General features: G+C 42.7%; 1 long non-coding RNA gene across 2 annotated transcripts in view; it reads right to left on the reverse strand.

The window, feature by feature from the left end:
- LOC143843598 (uncharacterized) overlaps positions 1–23,485 on the reverse strand; it is a 66,291-nt gene that overhangs the window by 726 nt on the left and 42,080 nt on the right. Inside the window, exon 4 of one of the 2 annotated variants that reach the window (XR_013233608.1) lies at positions 8,362–8,424. The exons of the other annotated variant lie outside the window; for it this stretch is intronic. This is a non-coding gene — a long non-coding RNA (uncharacterized LOC143843598). The remainder of the gene's footprint in view (positions 1–8,361; positions 8,425–23,485) is intronic. 2 annotated transcript variants of the gene reach the window in all.

A 23,485-nucleotide genomic window follows, 5' to 3' on the forward strand; every position in this document is an offset into this window, starting at 1 on the left:
TCAGCTGGGTGATATTGGACTAATCCTGTCAGAGCTGTTCTCACAGAGCAGTTCTATCAGAACTCTTTCAGCCACACCTACCTCACAGAGTATTGAGGAGAGAGGAAGGGAAGTAGAATGCAAGTCAATTTGAAACTTCTTCAGGTAGTGAAAAGTGGGGAATAAAAAACAACTCTTTTCTTTATAGACATGCTGGTGCCCTCACCTGCCTCCACATGATTGTGTGGTCATCTGCAAAGTGTGACTGAAAGCAGTGTTGCTGACCACAGGGAGAGGGTATGCATGTGTCCATTTCCTCTGCTTGGTCAGACTCTGCAACAAAACAGGCAGTTACATGGAAGCAGGCGATGGAGTCCCTCTGCTTGGGCCCACTCTTCCTCTCTGCACAATGAGTCAATCCACAGCAGGGATTGTCTCTACTGGGCTGCTCAGAAAGCTGGTTCACACAGGAGTGGTTTAAGGATTTGTGGAGCCCATAGAACCAGAACCAGTTTAAGTTTAAGGATTTGCAGGGCCCTAGAAGAGTGCAATTGTGGTGGGCAGAGGACCACCCCTAGTGGAAAGGCATGTCACTCTGAGTGTCCTTAAAGAGGGAAAGGGAGGAAGGAGAAAGGCTCTGACCCTGATCCATGGGGGGGGGGGGAGGCATTGTGAGGCCCCTGGAAACGTGGGGCCCATAGCATGTGCTGTATGGACAAACCGACCCCAGATTCACAGAATGGGTAATATAGGATATTAAAAATCTCTGAAGTAGATAAAACAGAAGACAACAATAAACTAAGAATTCAGCAAAATCACTTTAAAGCAATGGATATAAAATCAACAGCATGTTGGGGTAAAAGGTAAAGGTAAAGGTATCCCCTGTGCAAGCACCGAGTCATGTCTGACCCTTGGGGTGACGCCCTCCAGCGTTTTCTTGGCAGACTCAATACGGGGTGGTTTGCCAGTGCCTTCCCCAGTCATGACCGTTTACCCCCCAGCAAGCTGGGTACTCATTTTACCGACCTCGGAAGGATGGAAGGCTGAGTCAACCTTGAGCCGGCTGCTGGGATTGAACTCCCAGCCTCATGAGCAAAGGTTTCAGACGGCTGCCTTACCACTCTGCGCCACAAGAGGCTCTCATGTTGGGGTAGGGAATGTGTAAATTTTAATCTGGCACCAGAAAGACAATGAATCCGGTGCCAGACAAGCATCTATGGGAAGGGCCTTCCAAAACTAGGATGCTAAAGTTGAAAAGGTCTTGTTCTGAACTGCTACTTGCCTCACTTCAGCACTTCAGGGAACAACACTTGGGACAGTGATATCAAAAAAAAAAACAAAACAAAAGAAATCATAGAAGAGTTATGCATGACTTTATATTTTTCTCCACCAAGGCAGTGAGAGCTGAGAGATTAACTGGATTGCCGCCTAGTTCTTTCTGGTCTCTTTCTTTCTCAGTACCTAAATTCTGTGTTCCTGGCTTCGGTTTTGTTCTGGAGTCAGTTGCCGTTACCCAAATTTAAATTCATCTACTTGGCATTAGATCTTTCAGGAGAAGATGCTTCTGATCATTCTGCATTAATTAGCAATTACCTAAGTCCCAATTTTTAAAAAAATTCTGGGCATGCTTTCAAATGTTAGCCATTTTATATTTTTAAAAACATTTCAAACTGTCTCCTCTTTGGTAGAAAATAGAAATATTATTTGTGAATGATGGCTGCAGCATGAACTGCAAATTATTCTCTATTAAGAGTCGTTATCGTCATTCCTGGTCAGATGCCAAACCAAGCATTGTGGCCAGTGACAGTTTTAAGATCTTATACTTCCAGAAGAAAGCTAAAGAAAGACTTGACTTGTGCTGTTAGAAACTATAGAATCCCAGGTGTACGTAAACTTCCTTTTTAGGCTTGGTGTCCTCAGACCCCATACCCTTTGCATTACCTCATTCCAATATACAATCTCACTTTGTCCCTCCAGAACTCCCAACCCACCTGGTGTGGTATAATATTTGTTGTTGCTCATTTTATGAACTACTGCGGCTAGAACCCAATGAATCCTTAATTATAGTGTAAACTGCCTCTCTGCTACAATACTTCCTGTCTTTCTCCACAGGGAATGTGTAACATTTTCACTGAGGCAAGAATTGGTTTGGGCTTTTTTTTTTTTTTTTTTTTTGCCTTGCAAAGAATGTCCTTCCCTCTGGAACTCTCTGGCGTTCACAACACTGTTTATGATAATATTAGAAAATAAGCTTATCATTTCCCCTTGAACAGGATGAGGTCAGGGCTATTTTGTAGATGTTAATCCTTCTAATTTATGCAGGCAATAACCACAAACTGTCCCCTATGAATGCAAACCTCAGCTGCACATGAGCTGTTGTATGTACTCTCACAGTAATTTACAGGAGTACTTGTGTTAACGAAGTGGACAAATCAGTAACATGAAATTGCTGCTTTGGATAGAATTGTTACAATTCTGCACAAAAACCTGCATAATGTGGCCTACCCATCTGTACTATGCATAGGAAGCCCTTATGTATTAGAACTATGTAATAGAAACAAAGTTCCCTCTTGTCTAAGACCTTGTCTAAAAATAGCTATATGAAGTTATGATATCCCAACCCTACAACATTGGAATCCTAAAAATATTGCTTCTCCCATTAAGGGTTCAAAGAGTCCCTATTTGTTTTACTTGTAGTGATAATTATACTGAAATATTTAGGCAACAAAACATTTTTAAATGAATGTAAACTAGGAAGGAGCCCATAGTTGACCTACTAATAATACCACAACTATTTGACATAACTAGCTTCTTATGGGGTCAGTTGCAGGTTCTGGTAGATTCTTGGCAAGGATCTCTGTGAAGGACTGTTACCACTTGATGGGTTATACAAATCTGTGTAAACTGATGGGGCACACTGAACAGATGAACAAATGGCAGCATAGCTACTCTTAGCTGACATGGCTCTGCTACAATGAATGCACAAGCAGCATTGGTACTTATGAGTAGTAATTGGTCTATTTGAGGAAGAAGAAAAGGACCAAGGAAGGACAATTATGGCAATTTATGGTAATTCCATGGTAGACGTGCCACCATGTACATCCTTGCATTCACACCCAAGGAGGGAAGAGAAGGTCCCTCTCAAAGCAGTAGTTGTGCTAGAACAGAGCTCCTCCAGCAATTACTGTACCTGAGAATAGAGAGAATAGAAAGAGACCAACAATTGCAGCATAGTTGCCACCATTATCATGGTGGCATGTCAGAGATTTGTGGTGGTTACAGTCAAGTCAGTGGTATGGTTCCCAGTAACTACTTGACTAGGCAGCCCCAAATGCTACCCTGTCCTCTTGCCTCTGGAACCGCAATGAAAACAGGCTTCTTTACATTTCCTAGTTAAAGGGACTCTAGTGTTGTGCCCATTGGTGTTATGGTACTTTCCACCAACTTTCCTAGCACATGCAAGTGGTTTTAGACAGTAAGCATGACCAAGTGGAGTTTTGCCTGTTAGGGCTTCTAGTCCACTGGAGAACAAATAGGTTGTGCATATTTTTTATAGAAGTTTGTTTCAAAGAAGAAAAGAGCTCCAAGTGGTTTACAATCGCTCTTCCTTCCCCCACAACAGACACCATGTGAGATAGGTGGGATGGAGAGAACTCTGAGGGCCATTCCGCACTTGTTCAAAATTGCACAATGGTTGCAAATTGAAATCACTACGAATTTGCGGTTATGCACAATCTGCAACACTCCTGAAAACGATCCGCAAAAAGCGCTTCATTGTAGCGCTTTCAGGGAAATCCCCAAAAGTGGATTCACCCTCCAGAAAGCGCTACACTCTTGCAACCAATCTGGAACACTAGCAGGAAAGTTCTGTGCGTTACCATTGTTGCGGTTTCTGCAAAGTCCCTCCCCCTGGCTCTCTCCTCTGATCCTCCGGGAAAGCGATCACCATTTTTTTTCTTGGAGCGAGCGGAGGGCAACGCACCGGCAAGCCTTCGTTTACCCAGCGAGGCTTCCCCGGCTGCAGTCCCTCCCCAGAGCTGTTTTAAGTCACCAAGCACCAAGCACCACACAGTCCTGTTTGCTGGTTTATTTTCCCTTTATTTTTCACTCAATTTTCGGCCAAAAATCACGCCCGTGTGGGGGGGTATTTTTTTTTCACTCGGGGGGAGCGTGGCAACAATGAAACTGCAGCTCAAACACCACCTGCTAGCTAGATGGGTCTCTCCGTTGCAACGAATTAACGCAGATTGGTTGCAACGTGTTTTTTTTTTTAAACCTTCCTTAAAGGGAAAGGGGCTTTTCGGGAGCATGGCTGCTCGTTTGATTGATGGCCAGGGGCAGGACAAAGCTCGGCAATATCGCTTCCTGGCTAGCGATTTTTGCCGAGACCGGAAACCTGTGGGAAACGATAGAAACGCAACTGGATTCCACTACAAAGACAGGTATGCATAACGACGAATTCCACTATTTAAAATGGCGTTTTTTCAATTTGCTACATAGATCCTGGTGTGGAATGGCCCTGAGACAACTGTGACTGATCCAAGGCCACCCAGATGGCTGAATGTGAATGAGTGGGTTATCAAACCCAATTCTCCAGATTAGAGGCTTCAGCTCTTAAGCACTACATCAAGCTCACTTTGACAAGAGTTGCCACAAGAATCTACAGTGAGTAATTGAAAGTAAGCTATGTATACACAACAAAATGTTTTTAAATAACTGGTTCATTGCAAAAGACATCTGTTAAACAGTACTTCTGTGTGAAATATTTAATTGTTTCTATTCAAATTATGTATGACCTCCCTCCCTGATATTTGGCTGCCATTTTGTTGTAGGATCTACCTACTGCAGCAGCCGTTTTGTAGTTGCACACACCACCGTGTCTCAAAATTCCAAAGGTACTCAAAATGCAGGCAATTCCACCATGGATTTGGTTAAACTTTTGATTTCCAAGAGTATAAAACAAAAATGATTGCAATCAATTAATTTAAATTGCAGTCAATATAAATAAAATATATCAGAATACTTAGCAGAATTCAGAAAGTTCTCTTTCTTGATGGTGTTTGTGGTTGATGTGGGCATGAAGCCTAGGACTAGCAAGTAAATATTATGTTATCTTTCCAAAAAGTCACTTTACTAATACTAGCTCATGCTGTCTGATGAGTGTTTTGTAATGGTATCCCCCCCCCCCCTCGGAGCTTCTGTTCGTATACACTAAAGGTATAGAAAGACACCCAGGTTATTCTTAGTTTTTTTTTTAGTTTGAGGGAATATTCTGAAGTTCAAAATGATTATTCTATAATGTATGTCACAGTTCAATTCAAATCTTTCTAGTATTTGTTGTTGTCAAAATTCTCTTTGATCAGTTCCAGTAAAGGGGACTTCTGAGAAATTAAAATTTACAATAAAGTCTGAATTTGTAAATGCATGCCATATGTTCATGGTTACCAAACCAATCTAACCAGGCAAAATATTATGGGTCACGGAGCAGATCAGTAACCAATTAAATGATCAGTGCAAAGTTTCAATAATGAAGAAATAAAATTCGAAAATACTGTCTGCTCTGATCAGTATTCATTCTTACTCTACAGATGCTTTTCACCAGAGAATTATAACACATTCAACAGCAATTGTTCATGCAGTTATAACAGAGGTTCCAGAGGATATTGAAAACACACTGCAGTTTTTAAAACCAAACTATAATACACATCCAAACATATAAAAACATGTAAAACATAGGGCTGATAGGTGGGACCACTGAAGAAAAACTTCAGCCCTTGACCCACGCCAATTGGGTTTCCATCCTGGCCACATGGTGGAAACTGCACTGGTCACCCTGATGGACAATCTCTGGAACCAGCTGGATTGATGTGGTTCGGCTATCCTCATACTTCTTGATCTGTCAGCCACATTTGATGTGGTCAACCATGAGTTGTTAGCTCACCACGTTGCTGGGGTGGGGATTAGGGGGACAATCTTTCAGTGCCTGGTCTCCTTTCTCCAGTACCGGACTCAGAGGGTGAGGGGGAAGATCTGTCTGGCCACTTTGCATTCCCCTTTATGTGCCCTCTAGCACAGCTGGTCTGGGGTTTTGGGCCAGGTTGCCATCAGTACGCTGATGACACCCAGCTCTATCTCCTGATGGCTGGCTGACCAGACTCCCCCCCCCCCCGGAGACATTTGTCAGTTGTTTGGAAGCAGTGTCTGGATGGTTCAGGCAGAGTTGCTTGAAACTCAACCCTTCGAAGATGGAGGTCCTGTGGCTGGACAGGAAGGGGCAGGATCAGGAAGCACGGCTCCCTTGCCTGGAAGAGGTGTAGCTTACAGCTGTACCTGCGATCAAAAATTGGGGGGTGATCTTTGATGCCCCCTTATCTATGGTAGGCAAAGTGGCATTTTACCATCTTTACCAAACTAAGCTACGAGTGCCCTACCTCTCCCCTGAAAATTTGGCCACTGGGATTCATGCAACAGTCACTTCCAGGTTAGACTTCAATAACTCACTCTACATGGGCCTTCCCATGTCTCTGACACAGAAATTACAGTGGTGCAAGATTTCTCTGCTAGGGTCCTCACAAGGTCATCTTGGAGTGCCCATGTGTAGCCTATGCTGAGGCTGATGCATTGGTTACCAATTGGCTTCTGGATCAGGTTCAAGGTGTTGTCTCTTACCTTTAAGGCCATCTGTAGCCTGGGCCTTGCCTATCTGGAGGACCTCTCGTCTCCTTATGCCCCTCATAGGACTCTTCATTTTGTGGGTACAAATTTGCTGGTTATCCCTGGGCCCTGGGAGGCTTGATTGGCCTTGACCAGGGCCAGGGCCATTTTGTTCCTGGCCCCAACCTGGCAGAATGAGTTCCCAGAAGAGCTGACAGCCCTGACAGAGTTTTCATCACTCTGCAAGGCCTGTAAGATGGAGCTCTTCTGCCAGGCATTTGATTGATGCCAGACCAGAAAGATCAGGTCCCTCCCTATATAGGCCCTGCGGGGTGACACTGCCTTGATAACTGGGCATAGTCTCTCTCCCAAGGATGACAGTGGCTATTGGGGTTGGATTGGAGAGGGGATGAGTTTTTAGACTATTTTACCACCATTTTGGTAATTATTGTTGTTGGGGGTGTTATATTGTATTTCATTATGTTATATTGTAGTTTATTCTTTTATTGTAAAAAACCATGAGTCAGACTGGCTTCTGGCAGTGGTGGAGATAAATTGAAATAAAAAAAACCAAATGAAGTTGCCTTGAAGGCATTTTAAAATTTATTTCTCCTCAGCCAGCTACCAGAGAGCCACTAGCCAATGGAAGATGTGGGGTGGGACAGCTCCCACTCTTAGGGGGCAAATGAAAAGCCTCAGTAGAACTCAAACCCAAAAATACAGTATTGCCATGTTTCCCATCCCCTTCTTTGTGTATTGGTGACTCCCTTCACCAGGCAGAATTTTCTATCTTATTTAAACCGTTTCTGATGTGTATTTTAATTTGTCAGCTTCATCACTTAACAATTCTCACCGCTACACCTTTCATGAATTGTGGGCTCTACTAGTCAACCATTTGGTACCTGGCTTTAGAGCCATCCAAGCCTGGATGTATCATAATCCCCACCGCTTTTCCATTGCCATGCCCATATGGCAAGCCACTCATTATCAGATGCTGACATTATTAGATCCCTCACACACCCTCAGTGATGTGTGGCATGGAAACAATCTATATTGTGTTATTTTCTGTTGGAAGACAAGTAGCACAAAAACACAAAGGAAAAAAGCGACAGGCATAAAATTTCTTACATTAGGCATATGTAGCCACAACTAGACTGTGTAATAAAAACAAGCATTCCCAGTATCAATTGCTACTCTCATCCTTTGAGTATGTGTGTTCCCATTCCCAATTGTTTTCAGGTCAGTTAACAAGAGAGTTCCTAGTATGCTCCTTGGCAAGGTACATTGAGTTAAATTTGTTCTGCCCCTATATTACCCACCTGACATCCAGAATGTGGCTCCAAGGCAATTGCAAATGTGGTGAAACTATTTTCCCCCAGTGTAGGATTTGTTATCATTGCCTGCTAGTAAATCCCTGTCTGTCTGTGTCTTTCTTGTAAATTATCATGTTTTTACATTATGTGCACAGTGCTATCCCTGCTGCAGGATATTCTTCCAAATTAAACTTTAAGATTCCAGGAAAATTCTAACAAATGTTTAAATCACTCAGAAGCTAAGGCTAATGAGGGGAAAAAGAAAAATTTCCCTTCTTGTACAGAGCTTACCTTTTGCCTGTCCACACATAGCACCACTTTAATCTCCATCAGACAGAGTGACTTCTCTGAGATGACATAAGGCAAAAGGGGGTGAAATAAGGTTAACTTGAATACATGGCAAGAAGATGCCTACCTGCAAAGACATATGATGAAGTACTCTCTGTTTCATGACAAAATGTGATGCCAAGCATCCAACCTGCATTTAATAGAGAGCAGTGTAAAGACTGGAGAAACTGCTGGGCAGAATAGTTAAACCTCAAAATGCTTTTATAAAAATGATCCCACCGGATCCAGAAAGCATTAGACTTGGTGGCTCGTTTTGCTGGGATCTAGGGCCTGTGGTGGTTCCTGATAACCCTGATTGGATTTGGCTGAACATTCTGTCTTGCTGTATTCATTTTGGTTATGCTATCAGCTCCAGCTGGATCCAAGCAGTAGCTATTGAATTATTTCCCCCAAATCCACTATTGCCAAATCATCTGTCGTATTTGGACTGGGATAGCAGGCTATTACTGATCCTAAAGGGCTGCCTTCAAACAAAGGAATCTGCTCAGTCTTGACAATCTTCCTTGGAAGATCTCTATCCCCATGCTTTTAAAACCCAATAGGTGATAGCTAGTAAATAGCTTGGATTGGAACATATCATCTTTTTGACTGATGCAAGTCCATTTTCTCATTGGAAACTGCTAGGCCAATTGTGGAACCCTCATAGACAAAAAATCCCTGTGGAATGTGGGCAGAATTGAGGAAGAAAATCATGTAAGCTGCTTTTACTCCCTCCAGAAGAAAAGCTCTGAGGTTCCAATTGTTTGTCTGTGTTAATGACACCTTTCCAATTTATGAAACACCTATATGAATACATTTGTACTGAACCAATGCAGTTACATTTTAGGCAACAAGTTGAACCTATTGTGTGCACCATATACTTAATGATACCCACCCCCCACCCCCTATTTCTTTGGTCTGTTTTAGGTTTATAGTTTATGATTTTATAGTTTTTAATAGAATTATTTTCTAACTGGATTATGTTTTATTTTTGCCCTGACAGCCATCTTGAGAGATAGACAATGGACATGATTTACTTAAACAAAAGCAATTCTTTAAAAATTTGGCACCAAAGTTAACTTTATAGCACAGGGAAAGCGACCAGGACTCTTTCTGTAATTTCACTGGTGATATCAACTGAGTGTTGGTATTCTGCTAACTGGTTCTGTCATTTTTCAGAGGATTTTCACATAAATTGCAATCTCCCTATGTACAGAATTCTTCAAACAGGCTTGGTGGTCTATTCAAAAGACTGAAATCCCACAAAGGGACACTTAGTCACATACAGGTATATTAAATATCGAGTGGGAACAGCAGTTTGGGAGAGTTTTAAAATATCAAGTTCTGTTTGCTCAATGTAGAACTTACTGCTTGCTGTAATTTGAAATATAAGATCCTGCTGAGTTTGTTAGTTCAGTGGAAGCTGGCCAGAATACTGCAGCTTCAAGGAAAGCCTGCTTAAAATGTACTGCAGTTAAGGTTCGGTCACTATTATGCCATGTCCTGTGCTGTCTTTGGAGCAATCCTAGTTAAGCTGATGCTATAAGCATTCTCGGGAAGTAGCCATTCTTCTACAGTGATGGAAGACTAATGTCACTTGGACATTCCAGGGAATTGTTAGGCTTTGAACTCTGTTGTGTATCATGCTCTAGCCTGGTCAGTTCTTAAATTCCTGGGCTCTGCTCCAAAGAGTTTGGTGCACAGTGGTACATTCAGATGGGTGGTTACTTTGATTACATGCCTTTGATTACTGGTAGTGTTTGCCTGTCATGTTTCATAGATCTGACCATTGCCATACATATGGTCTAGAAGTAAAGGATCTGTGCATAAACTGCTCCATTTTGCAAAATGGAACCATTCTGAGATCTATGCTCCTTCCATAAGTAGATAGTCATCACTAGTTCAGAACAATGCTTGCTTTGCATTCTGACATAACTTTCTGGAACATTCAGAGAACACGCTATTTTCTTGCCTCCCAGATGAAGAAAAATGTGTCTTCCAATCCAATAATGTATTGTTCCAAAGTCAAGAGCAGCGAGAGTTGTTTATTTGAGGACTGAAAGAAAGTGAGGGTATGCAATTGGTAAAATTTTTACCCTGACACTGAATTGTTTCTTATGCTATCTTACTGGGTTTTGCAAGTGCATCTTGGATTCATATTAACATAGTTTATGTCAAATGTATAACAGTTTCATGGATGATCTTAACAGATGTGCATTCATTTTGGGTTGTGGTTAATCCGTTCTTCACAATGAAGAACTCCTGAAGTACACATCTGTATTCCTTTCAGCAAACAAGTCACACAGATGACAACATGCTTGGCATCATCTTGATCTCTTTCAAATATATGGCCTAGTTGACAGGCTTTGTAAGTTTTATTAAATTTCCATTGCATATATATAGGCTAATTACAATCATTTATAGTCAATATTTGTCCATTTTCTCTCTGCTGTTCCATGCAAAATACAATTCAGAACACTGAAGCAGTCATGGAGGCCTTAATTTATAATTGACTTGCAGGAGGGCAAATTGTGGATGGAAAGAGAAGCGACACAAGTGTTAGACTGAAACATGGCCACAGCTTTATTTTTCCCCTGCGCAAGAGGGTTGGCCTGGCCTAAGAAGGAGCCTGTTGTAAGCAGTCAGCAGACTGCCTGAACCCCAGAGTTGCCCTGGGGACCTGCACCAGTTCCCAGCCGGGAACGCAGATCCAGCTTGCCTACTGGAGTCCTATCCTAATGGAAAGCAATCTTAGTAATGGAATCAAAGGGCACCAACCTCAGTTGACTACCCCTAGATTGCCTGGCACACGAGCCTACCCCCACCTTCCCAGCTGAGTTGGCATTACATGCCACTCTTAAGAGGCCCACAAACCCCCATGGAGCCTGACACCCAGGCAAGACTCCCCGCCAACAGGCTCCATATCCAGGCAAAACTCTGCAGCCGTGACAAACAAAAAAAACTTTACCATAACTTGCTAACCACCATCATCAAACAATAACTGGGCAGGTGGGCAGGAAACTGTCCTTTATAGGTGCCTCAGGACTCGCCTCCCCAGTGGCAGGACATACCGCCGTTACGCCTGCATGCAGCACAGGGGTAGCTGGGGTGGTCACGTCTGTCCTCCAGCCAGCCCGCCTCTGCTTCAATAGGCGGCCTAAGGTGAGTCGCGGCTGCGTTTTATAAAACTTAACGATGCTGCTCAGTAAAGTTTTTCAGTTAAGTCACATAGGATAAAAGACAAGGGAAAACATGGATAAACAAAGTGCCAGATGCTGAAGAAGCTAGTAGAAGTGCAACATTATCTTTCAGCCAACATGCCTGGTCTTTCTATCAAAATGTTGCAGACTAACAATTCTATCTCATAGTCTGTTTCCCAAGCAAGCATGTGCCGATCTTTGCTAAGCTGCCCTACACCCTGAGATAGGATGTATGTGCATGTTTATCTAGTTTGCTAATAGCATCACACCCAGTCAGCAAACTCTAACTTTCCCTCCTTAAGTGTGATGATTATTAACCTGAATTATTTTTGCCTATCCCCAGAAAATTTGCAATATTTTAATATGTATGGCATGGATCCCCCCCCCCAAGGCATATATTGTTGTTGTTAGGTGTGAAGTCATGTCCGACCCATCACAACCCCATGGACAATGATCCTCCAGGCCTTCCTGTCCTCTACCATTCCCTGGAGTCCATTTAAGTTCACACTGACTGCTTCATTATTTCCCAAAGCTTTCATGCTACTTTCCAGGTAGTTTCTGTATAAAGAGAAACTTCTAGTGGTACATAAAAGAGAGAGTGGGGTGTGCACTTCACTTCTTGATTGAAGAGTCTGTAGCTGATGCCAAGCCATCCTTCAAAGGCCCATTAAACCTCTCCAGTGAGTGACTGCCAGCAGCTTCTCTTTGCTTTATCATGAAGAGGCCTAACCATTTATGTCTTTGGCCTCCGCTTCATTTGTTTTCAAGTTTCCCTTCTGTGCTCAGGCTAGCAAAGGCAGGTCAGTCTTGCGCAGCATTCTTCCCTCGTATTCCTGCAGCATGCTTATCTTAACAGAGTCCAGGCTGGGTGATTTCATAGAAGTCATGTTATCTGTGTTATGCTTCTATATTTAAACAGGGAGGAGCTGTATTGCCAGGCTAATATAAAAGACAATGCTACTAGGCGACTGGCTTGTAAAAAGAGAGCATCTATCACTTTTATGTGACTGTTCAAAGACCGAGGCATTTAATAAGGCTGAAAGACCAAGCCAGAAGCCTCAGTTAATAAAGAACCAAGAGTTTAATTATTAACATTTCTCAGTACTAAATCAACTTATGGGAGGACAACAGCAAAACATTACCAGACTAGACAGCATGTTGCTTGGGGCAAAAGGTGTAGAGTAGCACAAGATAGGGTTATACTGCTTGGGTCTTCTAAAAAAAATATCTACCTATTGAATGGAATTTGTGTTGCTTCTTGGTTATCTAAATCCTCTCCTTATTTGTGGTACAAACAAGGATGGGCATGAATTCTTGCTGAATTCCGGCTGGATTGGGGCTTGGGAGGCAATGTTTTGCGTGCACATGGTCTCTGATTAAACCTCTGAGCTTTTGGATGCAGCTTGGAAAATGAAACCCACCCAGTAACTCTGGCATGAAAATGCTAGACAACTGTGAGGCTGGAGACACAAATAGGGGTCCTCCAAAGCTGGACAGACACTACTGCCTGCCAATAACAGAGTTCTATGGTCCAGAACCCACACTTGATGATGTATTTCCAAAAAGCACTTTCCTGAAGGAGCCTTCTTTGGCAGGCTGTAACTTGGAACCCCCATGTCAGGGCATGTAGGGGGCATCCCAGGGAGGTCTTCCATGAACATATTGCCTCTAACTCATACAGAGTCTATTCTATACCCTCTAGAACCTGTGCCTGATATCTCCCTGAAAAGGATTATCCTGGGGGCACCTTGTTTGGGTGCCTGTAAATCAGACACTCCATGTTCAATCTTCACTAAATTTGGTGGACAGGTAGAGGAAAGTCATCTGGAAATGCCTTGTGATCTTGGAGCCCTGGAGGGCTGCCCCCTTTGCAACCTTTTTATCAGTGTAGTCTCTTTGTTACTCTTCATTCTCTCATATTTTGCCTGGAGAGAAAGGATGCCCAGTACTGAGCAGGACAGCCTTTCTCAACCTTTTTACCATTGAGAAACCTCTTAAACATGCTTCAGGCTCCAAGAAACTCCAGAAATGGTGTGATTGTGCAGAATGCGGTTGGGAGGCATAGCTGTGTACACACCCACCTGGGGCCTCTCCCCTTCCCACCCTTTCCAGGCCCATCACTGGCCATTTGGGGAGGAGATCGACATGACCACATATAGTAATATCACTGGATAAATGTTTAATAAATTTAAAAATATATTAAAAATGACAACTACCACCCATTCAGGATATCTTTCTAGGGTCGTCATGAATCCCCAAGGTTTCACAAAACCCTGGTTGAGAAAGCATGGAATAGAATGACTAGAGCTGAGTAGGCACAATGAGAAATTTGTCATGAACATGAATCTGAAGCAGACTCACTGTTATGGAACAATCCCACATGAAGTTCCTGATTAGATATCTTTGATGGCTTTTGTGATCATGTATCTCAATGAGCTTTTTATCTGCATATTAGCAACCTGTGTTGCTAAGGCCATGACATGTCTTACTTATAAGGAACAGATAGCAAACTTGACTATGTCCTCTCAATTACAAGACAAAAGACATTGTATCACTTAGGGTCATGGATGACCAACCTGGCAAAACTAGAATCACCTGCATCTTCTCCTTTTTTTGCACTGGCCTACATTATTTAAATGGCTGAAACTAGTTATATCATATTGCAAATGAAATAAGCAAATGAATAATTTCCCCAGTAATTAATGGTTTTAAGTTGGTAAGCCTCATTTCCACAGCAATCTGGCTAATCAATCCATGCCCAACACTGCTTTAATCATATATTTGAAAAACTTAATGGTATGCTACATTGCAAACCATGCAGTGAAAATTAAATAAATATCTGTGTTCCTTAGCTAATACCCCAGCTATAGGGTAGTTTTGGTTTATGGTATGTATAGGCATAGGAATATGCACATGCCATGTATGTTGATGATCTGTTTGTATTGAAAACTGTAAAATGATTATATGGGGTTCACACATTATATGATAAAATAAATCAAATAAATCAATCTGTTTTACCTGTATCTGTATATAATCCATGCAGGAAAAGCAATATGTACAAAATCTAAAAACTGAATCCACATAATTCCTTTTATTAGGACCAATGAAAATGACATAGCCTTGGAATTAAGGGGTGGGGGCATTTGAAAAAGCTTCTTATTTTTAGAACTTTGCTTGACAATGTGTTCAAAAGATGAGGCTTTTTCCTTGCTAATTGTTTCTGTAAGCCTCATATGTTCTTAATTTTTTGCCTTGATCCATTTGCTCACTTAATAATACCAGCCTTGTGTTCAATCTCAGCATATATCAATCACAGCACAACTCCCAGACAAAAATAATCTATGTGTGTGGCTCCAAGGTGGCTAGCTTCTGATGGAAATTGGGGGGGGGGGGATTTGAGGAAGTGTAGGAATGACAATGTCAGAGTGTATCTGGAGGGAGGGGTAAAAGGGAAAGGAGGGAGGGGCATGGAAAAGAAGGGCTGAAATTTGTGCAACCAGGAAGATGTTGGGAACGGCGCATCGAAAGCTATGGAGAGGAGGAGAACTATCTCTGTTGGGGTGAGAGAAAGTGCTGAATGTTTGTTTGTATGGGTAACTACAGTGCACTATATAACAGTTCATTTAGTCTTAAGTCATCACATACCAGAAATGAGGTTAAACATTTGGGAACAGGGGTGTGCAATTCTTTTTCCAACATTTTTTTCAGTTCTGGTCTATCCTGATGTGAGGGTTCTCCTTGCAGGCTCTGCTGGGGCTCTACTGGGTAGTCCAGTTTAGACTAGCCTGCCCAACTGAGCTTGCCAAGGAGCTGATCTGAGGTGGGGGGGGGACTCTACATCCTCATCTGGGGCTCTGCTGGACAGCCTAGTTTAGACCAGACAATCCAATGGAGCCTGTTGAGAATCCAATCTTGTAGGGAAAAACCAATCTCCTTGCAGGATCAACTGGGGCTCTGCTGGGCAGCCCAGTTTAAACCAGACAGCCTAACAGAGCCTGTCGAGTAACGAGTCCTGCTAGGACAACTCTCCCTGCAGTCTCTGTTGGAGCTGTGCTTGGAGAGCCAAAAGATACCAGAAAAACATTGATAAGTCATTTTTCGGGTATATTTTCCGCTCAGGGAGACCCAAATGCACACTCATATTTCGGAATGGAAATGTAAAGAGTGTGGTCTTGTACTACTGAAATTATGCTCAAAACAGTATTTGTTCACCTGCCTGTCAAAAGCTCAATTAATGATGACATATGGCAAGTTCCTTCAGAGAAGGAATGCTAAACAGTTTATTGAAAGGCTAATTATGCCAAATGTATGAAACTATGACATTTTTTTAGAAAACCAAGGTCTGTGAATTTTGACATTAATTTATGTGAATGGATATTTGTTCCTGTGTGAAGATAGCTCACATTCTATAACTTAAAAGAGCCTTTATCACCTTTTTGGTTGCACTGTTTGGAGTGGTTTTAGATTCTTTCATTTTTACTAATATGAACTTAGATTTTTGGTGGCTTGAGATCATGGTGACAAGATTCTTTGGCCTTTAATGACTTTTTAATGTACTATCCTTTAATGAGCAGTTCTCCTGACAGATGGTTTAGAAATTATTTAACAGTGCCCTACTAAGCAGCGTTAAATTTTTCACAGTCCACTAAAGTAAATGGGTGCAGAAAGATGTCACTGCTTATGATTGCCCTGCAAATGAATGAATGAATGAATTTAGAAATAAACCCTTTTTAGCATGTTCTGTATATGTTACATGCTGTGCTCATAGAATTAAGTTGTGGTTTCAAGATGTTTCTAGTATTCATGAAGTTGTAGTAAAGGGAAACTGTGTCTATAAAGCACAGTCAGGTCTTGGATGGAAACCCCACCCAGGAGAAGTAATTGAAAAGGTGCACTGTGAAAGATAGAATGGGTTTCAGAATGATGTCCTTCCATTTTACAAGAGTAATTAGCTCACGACAGGCTGCTTTTTAAGCAGTTTCCTGGTTTTACACGGATAGAGGCAGGTGTTACAGTAGCCAGTGCCAAATACTACAAGATTGACTTCTGAAAGGGGAAACTTTTCTGCGAAGCAGAACACTGAAATACATTTCACGCAGCTTACTTCTCCCCTCATAGTGAGCCTGGCTGAAGAGAAGCCTCACTGTTCCATTGCTGAAATTATAGCTGCATCTAAGCTATAATTTTTAATATACCCCATATCATTCTGTATGGGTGGGCAGGTGAGTGAAGATAAATAATTCACCTGCCAACCTGCCAAGCTGTGTTTCAAGCAGTTAACTGGGTGAATTAGTGGGAAAGCAGCCACAGGAATGTGTACAAATCCACCCCCCCCCAAAAAAAAATCTTCCTCCAAGCTAGTTACGGCAGCCCATAACTATTTTCAGTGGGTTCCATTGAGAAGCCCTGTTCATATGTTTAATGAATGCCTGAGAATTGGGGGAAATTGTCTTGTTCCTACTTCAGACTTCATCTGAATAGAGCCGATGCCCATATAAATTGTATGTGAAAAGATTCTTTTCTGCAACAGGGAGGATTAGTCCCCCACGCCATTGCTTAACTGAAAATTATGTTTTATAGAAACACTTGAATTGTGAAGTCCAAGCAGCAAAAACGGGAAAAACTTGCACTAAGGAGAGCTTGTTCACACTGGCCAAATAATGATATTTATTATCTCAAATATGTAAACCTCTCTGTGGGAGCGGTAATAATAAAGCAGTAAGCGCAATGTGGGAGGAGAAAGGGGTGGAGCGAGTCCAGGATAAAAACTCAAAGGGGCCAATCAGGAGACATGAAGCGGCTCCTGATTGGCCCCTCTGAGCGTCAGTCTGGGGAGTGAGGGAGCCGGGGGAAGAGCCTTCGCTGCCGGGAAAGGAACAGGGCCGCCGTGGCAAAGACGCAGCGACCCTGCTTCTTTCCCGGCTCGGGAGCCAGGAGATCGAGGAGGAGGGGGAGGTAAAGGCTTCACTGTAGTGAAAGGAGCAGGCCCTTTCACCATGCTCCTTTCACCATGCTGAAGCCCGGACCTCAGGGGGGAGGGGAGTGAGGGAAAGGCTTCCATGTGGTGAAAGGAGCGGGCCTGCCGCACCAGAGATGTGGCGGCCCTGCTCCTTTTGCTGCCCAGAAGCAGGGATATCGGGAGGGAGGGGAGTGGGGGAAAGGCTTCTGTGCGGCGACAGGAGCAGGCCTGCCACGTCAGAGATGCGCCTGGCCTGCTCGTTTCGCTGCGCTGAAGCCGGGACCTTGGGGAAGGGAGGGGGGGAAAGGCTTCGATGCGGCGGGCCCAACAGGAGCCCTGCAAGGCCACCGGGGCCAGCAGTGCCCAGCCTAGTGCCTCTAGTAACACTATTTATTTAGATTTCTATACCGCCCATTTAGGTGTAATTTAGGTGTCTAGTTAGGAACTCTTAGTATCCTTTCAAATAGACAACTAGGAATGGACTAGATAGAAATAGTATAATGCTGAAGAAAGCTGGGTAGAGGTTATAAAGTTTCTTTTCTTTTGAACTGTTTCCAGCATTAGGGAATCTCCATTACAAACTGACTCTTTTCAGTCCGCTCTTCTTCATAGCTTCACTCAGCCATGCTGTCTCCCAACTCCCTAAATGCTGTCTTTGACTTTCTTAACTCTTGTTTTCAACTGTCCCTCTCACTAGAATTCTATCATTGACCTGACAGTCACAACACCAGACTATGTTAAGTTGGAGAAAAATCACGGCTTTTACTGAGTACAATAGCAGGAGGACCAGTTCAGCACAGGGCCCAGATCCTGCCTTTGGGGATCCACATGCCAGCTGATGATACTACCCCTGCCCTAACCCACCTGGATGCCATGGGATGGCAAGTGCATCCATGGGATGGCATAGTCCAAACTATCCCCACCTTCAAGACTCCTTACTGGGCTCCCCAGACAAAGGAAGGTAGGCATGCAGGATCTTCCCAAATTTGGGTCTGGCTCAAATGTCCAAACTGCCTGTGAAAAGTTGCAACAACTCCCCCCCTTCAGAAAGGGCCACCATAGTAGTGAAGCTTTCCCTGCAGTGAACCCTCACCAAGAGAGCCAGTTTGGTGTAGTGGTTAGGAGTGCGGACTTCTAATCTAGCATGCCAGGTTCGATTCTGCACTCCCCCACATGCAACCAGCTGGGTGACCTTGGGCTCGCCACAGCACTGATAAAACTGTTTTGACCGGGCAGTGATATCAGCGTTCTCTCAGCCTCACCCACCCCACAGGGTGTCTGCTGTGGGGAGAGGAATGGGAAGGCGACTGTAAGCCGCTTTGAGCCTCCTTCGGGTAGGGAAAAGCGGCATATAAGAACCAACTCTTCTTCTTCTTCTTCTTCTTCTTCTTCTTCTTCTTCTTCTTCTTCTTCTTCTTCTTCTTCTTCTTCTTCTTCTTCTTCTTCTATGCTATCCCAAACAGAACATTAAATGCCTATCACCCCATGTGGCTGGTGACCAAAGAAATTATCCTGTTGTGAGGTTCAGGTTTAAGAAGCCCCTGTGGAGCCATGGGTTAAGAACCATTTGAGTGGTTTTACATTCCCTCACTGATGCTTGTGCTCCTGAACGTATTGTAGCCTCTCCACTGCCAAGGTGCCACTTCTTCACTCACAAATGCAGCTTATACTTTGATACCCTTGCATACTACTTTCTACTACCAACACCTGTCCTCATTGCTGCCAAACCACCACTGAAGAAGCAAGTGCAGGAGCTGGGAACCAAGAAAGAAAACTGACATGGTAGAAACAACTGGACCTGAATGACGTGGCCCAATGCAGGCCATGGCTCCCTAAAAACTGGAGGGGCAGACTAGAGTGAAAATGCTGGTTTCTATGTCCATGCCTGGGAAGCCCCACCCCTCCTTTTGCCAGCCTAGCACCTGATTGACTACCAAAGCCCAGTCATCACAGCCCTTGGCTGCTGCCAAAGAGCTGAAAGGGAATTAGTTCAAGGTCATCTGATGACAGTATTCATACCATACTTCTCAGCATGTATAGTTGTGTACTTTCCATACATAAACCTATTCACTCGCAATATACATTATACATTGCTTATGGATTCCTACTGTCTTCCCTCTATGATTCCATTACAAATAATTAAGTTGACAACCACATCAGTATTTTCCAATGCAAGTAAAGTTCATTACTGTAATGTGTTTTTTCTTGCCTGAATGCCAGTCATGCATCACAGATTTAGGCCCAGCATAAAACATGGTGCCTAAGGGCTTCTCATAATCACTACTTTTCATGTGATTCATCACAGGCTCCTTGTAAAGGAAAGTTGGCATACAATGTTGGCAGAAGGCAGGAGATGTTGAGGCACTTAAAACAATGCTATTACAAGTTGATTAGGCGATACTTTGGCCTTGTCCACCACATTTTATTTGATGACATCAGTCACTTTCAGGCATGACCTATTGAACAGCAGTGAACACAATAGAAAATGTGGCAGTTGTAGATGTTGAAACCACAGTTCCAAGAGTAAAATAAAAGGATGTAGGAACAGTCAGTTCCTTACGGTTATCTGAATGTGCAGATTCACATTAAAAAATCACAAAGTACACAAACACACACACAGGATCCCAAAGTGACACCATGATTGGAAGACTTCCCTTGTTAAGACATTTGGGATGCTGGACTTCATTATAATGCCAGAGTGACTCAAGATGTTAATTGGAAGCAAAATAGTTACACACCAAAACCATAGTCCATGATATAAATGCCAATGTGAATTGTAGATTACTCTTTGGTTATAGTATTTATTGCATTAAAAAGGTCCCTGATGGGTGTCTTCTTGCTATTTTCAGTTTCTGGAGTAAATATAGATTTGACAACAGCCAAAACAAGTTACAGACCTTTGGCATAGTTAATGTATTCTGTACTAGACAATGACATGTTAGAACATAATAGCTGTCTGGCAGTTTTATCTGGACATATATATGGGTAAATTATTTGCCAGGGCAGAAAATGTAAAAATAGATATCCGATAGAGAGGACCATATTTATGCTGCTCATCTGAGAGATGCTACATTTAATTATGCTATTATAAAATAAAGTGATTTATAATGAGCTAGTATGTCTACTTTTTGTTATAATAATAGCATATTTATGTTGATCCTAGTATTGGCAACTTCAAATCTCACCCCACCCCAATGCTAAGAGCATATGGAATGGGTTTGATTAAAGAGTATCATTCACCTTCTGTTCTGTACCTGTTGTGAGACTAGTAGGATAATGGCTTTCTGTTATTCCCTGAAATAAATAAATATTGAAGAAGAAGAAGAGTTGGTTCTTATATGCCGCTTTTCCCTACCCGAAGGAGGCTCAAAGCGGCTTACAGTCGCCTTCCCATTCCTCTCCCCACAGCAGACACCCTGTGGGGTGGGCGAGGCTGAGAGAGCCCTGGTATTACTGCTCGATCAGAACAGTTTTCAGTGCTGCGGCGAGCCCAAGGTCACCCAGCTGGCAGCATGTGGGGGAGCGCAGAATCGAACTTGGCATGCCAGATTAGAAGTCCGCACTCCTAACCACTACACCAAACTGGCTCTCTTGGTGAGGGTTCACTGCAGGGAAAGCTTCACCACTATGGTGGCCCCTTCTGAAAGGGGGGGGGCATTCACAGGACTCAGTGGTTTGGAAATATCATTGACCTTCCTGACCACTCAGTGGCTCTGAGTTGGAGTCATCAGCAGAACAGCCCAAGGAGCCAAGGCCACCAGCTGATGAGGAACCACAGGACCAGTGTGAACCTAACATACCCAAGGCACCTGCTGACTATGGTCTGCAACACCTGAGATCATCCTGCCTGTGTCTGCAAAGGAGGCCTCACTATGGGCCCCTGAAATAGTCACAAGACCTCTTTTGGTCAGACCAGGGTCCATAGCTCCTCTGGGACACTTTCACTCTTCAGGAGCAGTGATGGCAGAAGGCCCAGGACCAGGCAGCCTAAAGGAGTTGGTGTGCAACAGGCTGCATGCAGCCTCATCCCAGACATAGGCAGTGAGAAAATAAATTATTTGCAGGATTCTGGCCAAAGCACAGCAGCCATAGGAGCTCAACAGCTGCCATCAGGGCAGCTGTATTTGATTACTTCCCTGTCTATTTAGGCTGAGTGTTGGCAAAGCTGCCTTTATTCAGCTCTAGCCTCTTGGTTCTCATTGATGCTCAACCCTCATAGCCAAGCCTGGGGGTGTTACAGTTTGATGAGATCTGACTGGCCTTGTCCTGCAAAATGCAGGACAAGAGGTAGGCTCCAATCAGTTTCAAGTAAACTTGTTTAGGATTTAGTTTATCAAAGTGAATAGTGTATTTGCATTTGCTTAACACTTAGCTAATGTTCTTCCTCTGTGAAGTAAAACAATAGGACTTTTTTGCTATCAATGTATTGTATGATCTTCTCCAGGCAAAACCTTGAATATTGCATAAATCTGAAAAACTTATCTGACTTCATTTTGGTAAAAAGAGAAAAACATCTTCCCAACCCTCCTCATTGTTTATATGCTATTACCTTTCAAGGTTTTTCCCTCCCCTCTTCCAGCTTTTGCTGTAATAGCTTTCTCTATGGTAATCTCTTTGTGGTAATCATTAGGACCCATAATACAAACTCTAGACATGCTGGAGCAGGACACAAAATGGCAATTTCTAAAACTGATCTCAAAGCCTACGTCAGATTGAAACTGATGGACTCTGCAAGAGACTATTTCTTATGTTGCCATCCAGAGACAGGTGACAAATTTAAGCAGAAAGAGGAGTTGGGGTGATAAGTCTTATGTTTTCCATTGATATGCAACATTCTCTGTCACAGACTGGCCAGTTAATGAAGCAGTTTTAAATTCCATTGCTATAATGAAAGAATTGATTTAACAGAAGAATTAATTTGCTTCCAATATTTTACAGCTCATGAACCATCCCACCACAAATGAAACAAGGCAACATTGTCTTTGCCACAAAACTAGCAGTTTTTCATGGTGATATAAATTTTGGAGAATATTTGGTGATAGTGGATTTTATTTCTTTTTTCAAAATATATATTTGATTTATTTATAAATATACAAAAAATAAAAAGAAATACTGCTTATATTTATATGCTGCAATGACTATTTAGAATAAAAATAAAAATACTCATAGAACTTATATTTAACAATACATGCATCATCGAGGAGTTAAAGACCAAATACTGCATTAACCCCAAAGTTAACATATACAAGCTGAAGATTGCTTTTTTTCTTTTCAATTTAGGTTCTACCGTTCAATATAGCATAATATTGACCTCCATTTTCTTCTGAATTCCAATGGTGATTTGTTGTGTATCAAATACCTAAGAGGCCTGCAAGTGCATGGGGGAGATATGGGTGGAGGAGATCTGCCCAGGTAAAGTTTACCTGTGAGTTTGTTGTCACTGGCTTGTTCCTGAGCCATTCTATAGATTCCTTTAACTGCAACTTTCTCTTCCATATGGAGTACTGGGGAGACTTTATTTTATTTATTTTGGGGGGACTTTATTTTGCAGGATGGTGAGATTGCACTGAACACAAATCCACTCCGCAGCATGGCAACACACCACAAAGTCGACTGAGGGGGGTCATTGTTTGCCACCTCTGGGCCACTATAGGACAGTGAGTTAAGGGAATTGGGAATTTGCAGAACTTGCTTGAGCTATTATTACCATAGCACACTTATATTTTACTGTTGTTCTTTTTTAAAAATAAAAATTAAACCTCTTGTCTTCAAGTTGAATCAGAATGATTTGAGAATGACAACTGCCCAGTCATTGAAAAGTGGGCTGGGGGTGCCTGGAAGTATGTAGTACAAAGAATGTTAAGCTAGAGGGAAAGGATGACTCCAAATTGGTTTCCAGAGAAAGATCGAGGTAAAATTGGTTTAAAAAGTAACAGGAAAAAACTAAAGAAAACAAACAAAAGGGAAGTGAAAACTAAAGACACAAACTGTGCAGAAGTCAGGGTTTAAACCAAAGCAGTATGGGGACAGAAGCAACCCAAAAATAGCCCATG

This window comes from Paroedura picta, chromosome 8 (assembly GCF_049243985.1).
Source record: "Paroedura picta isolate Pp20150507F chromosome 8, Ppicta_v3.0, whole genome shotgun sequence".
NCBI lineage: Eukaryota > Metazoa > Chordata > Lepidosauria > Squamata > Gekkonidae > Paroedura > Paroedura picta.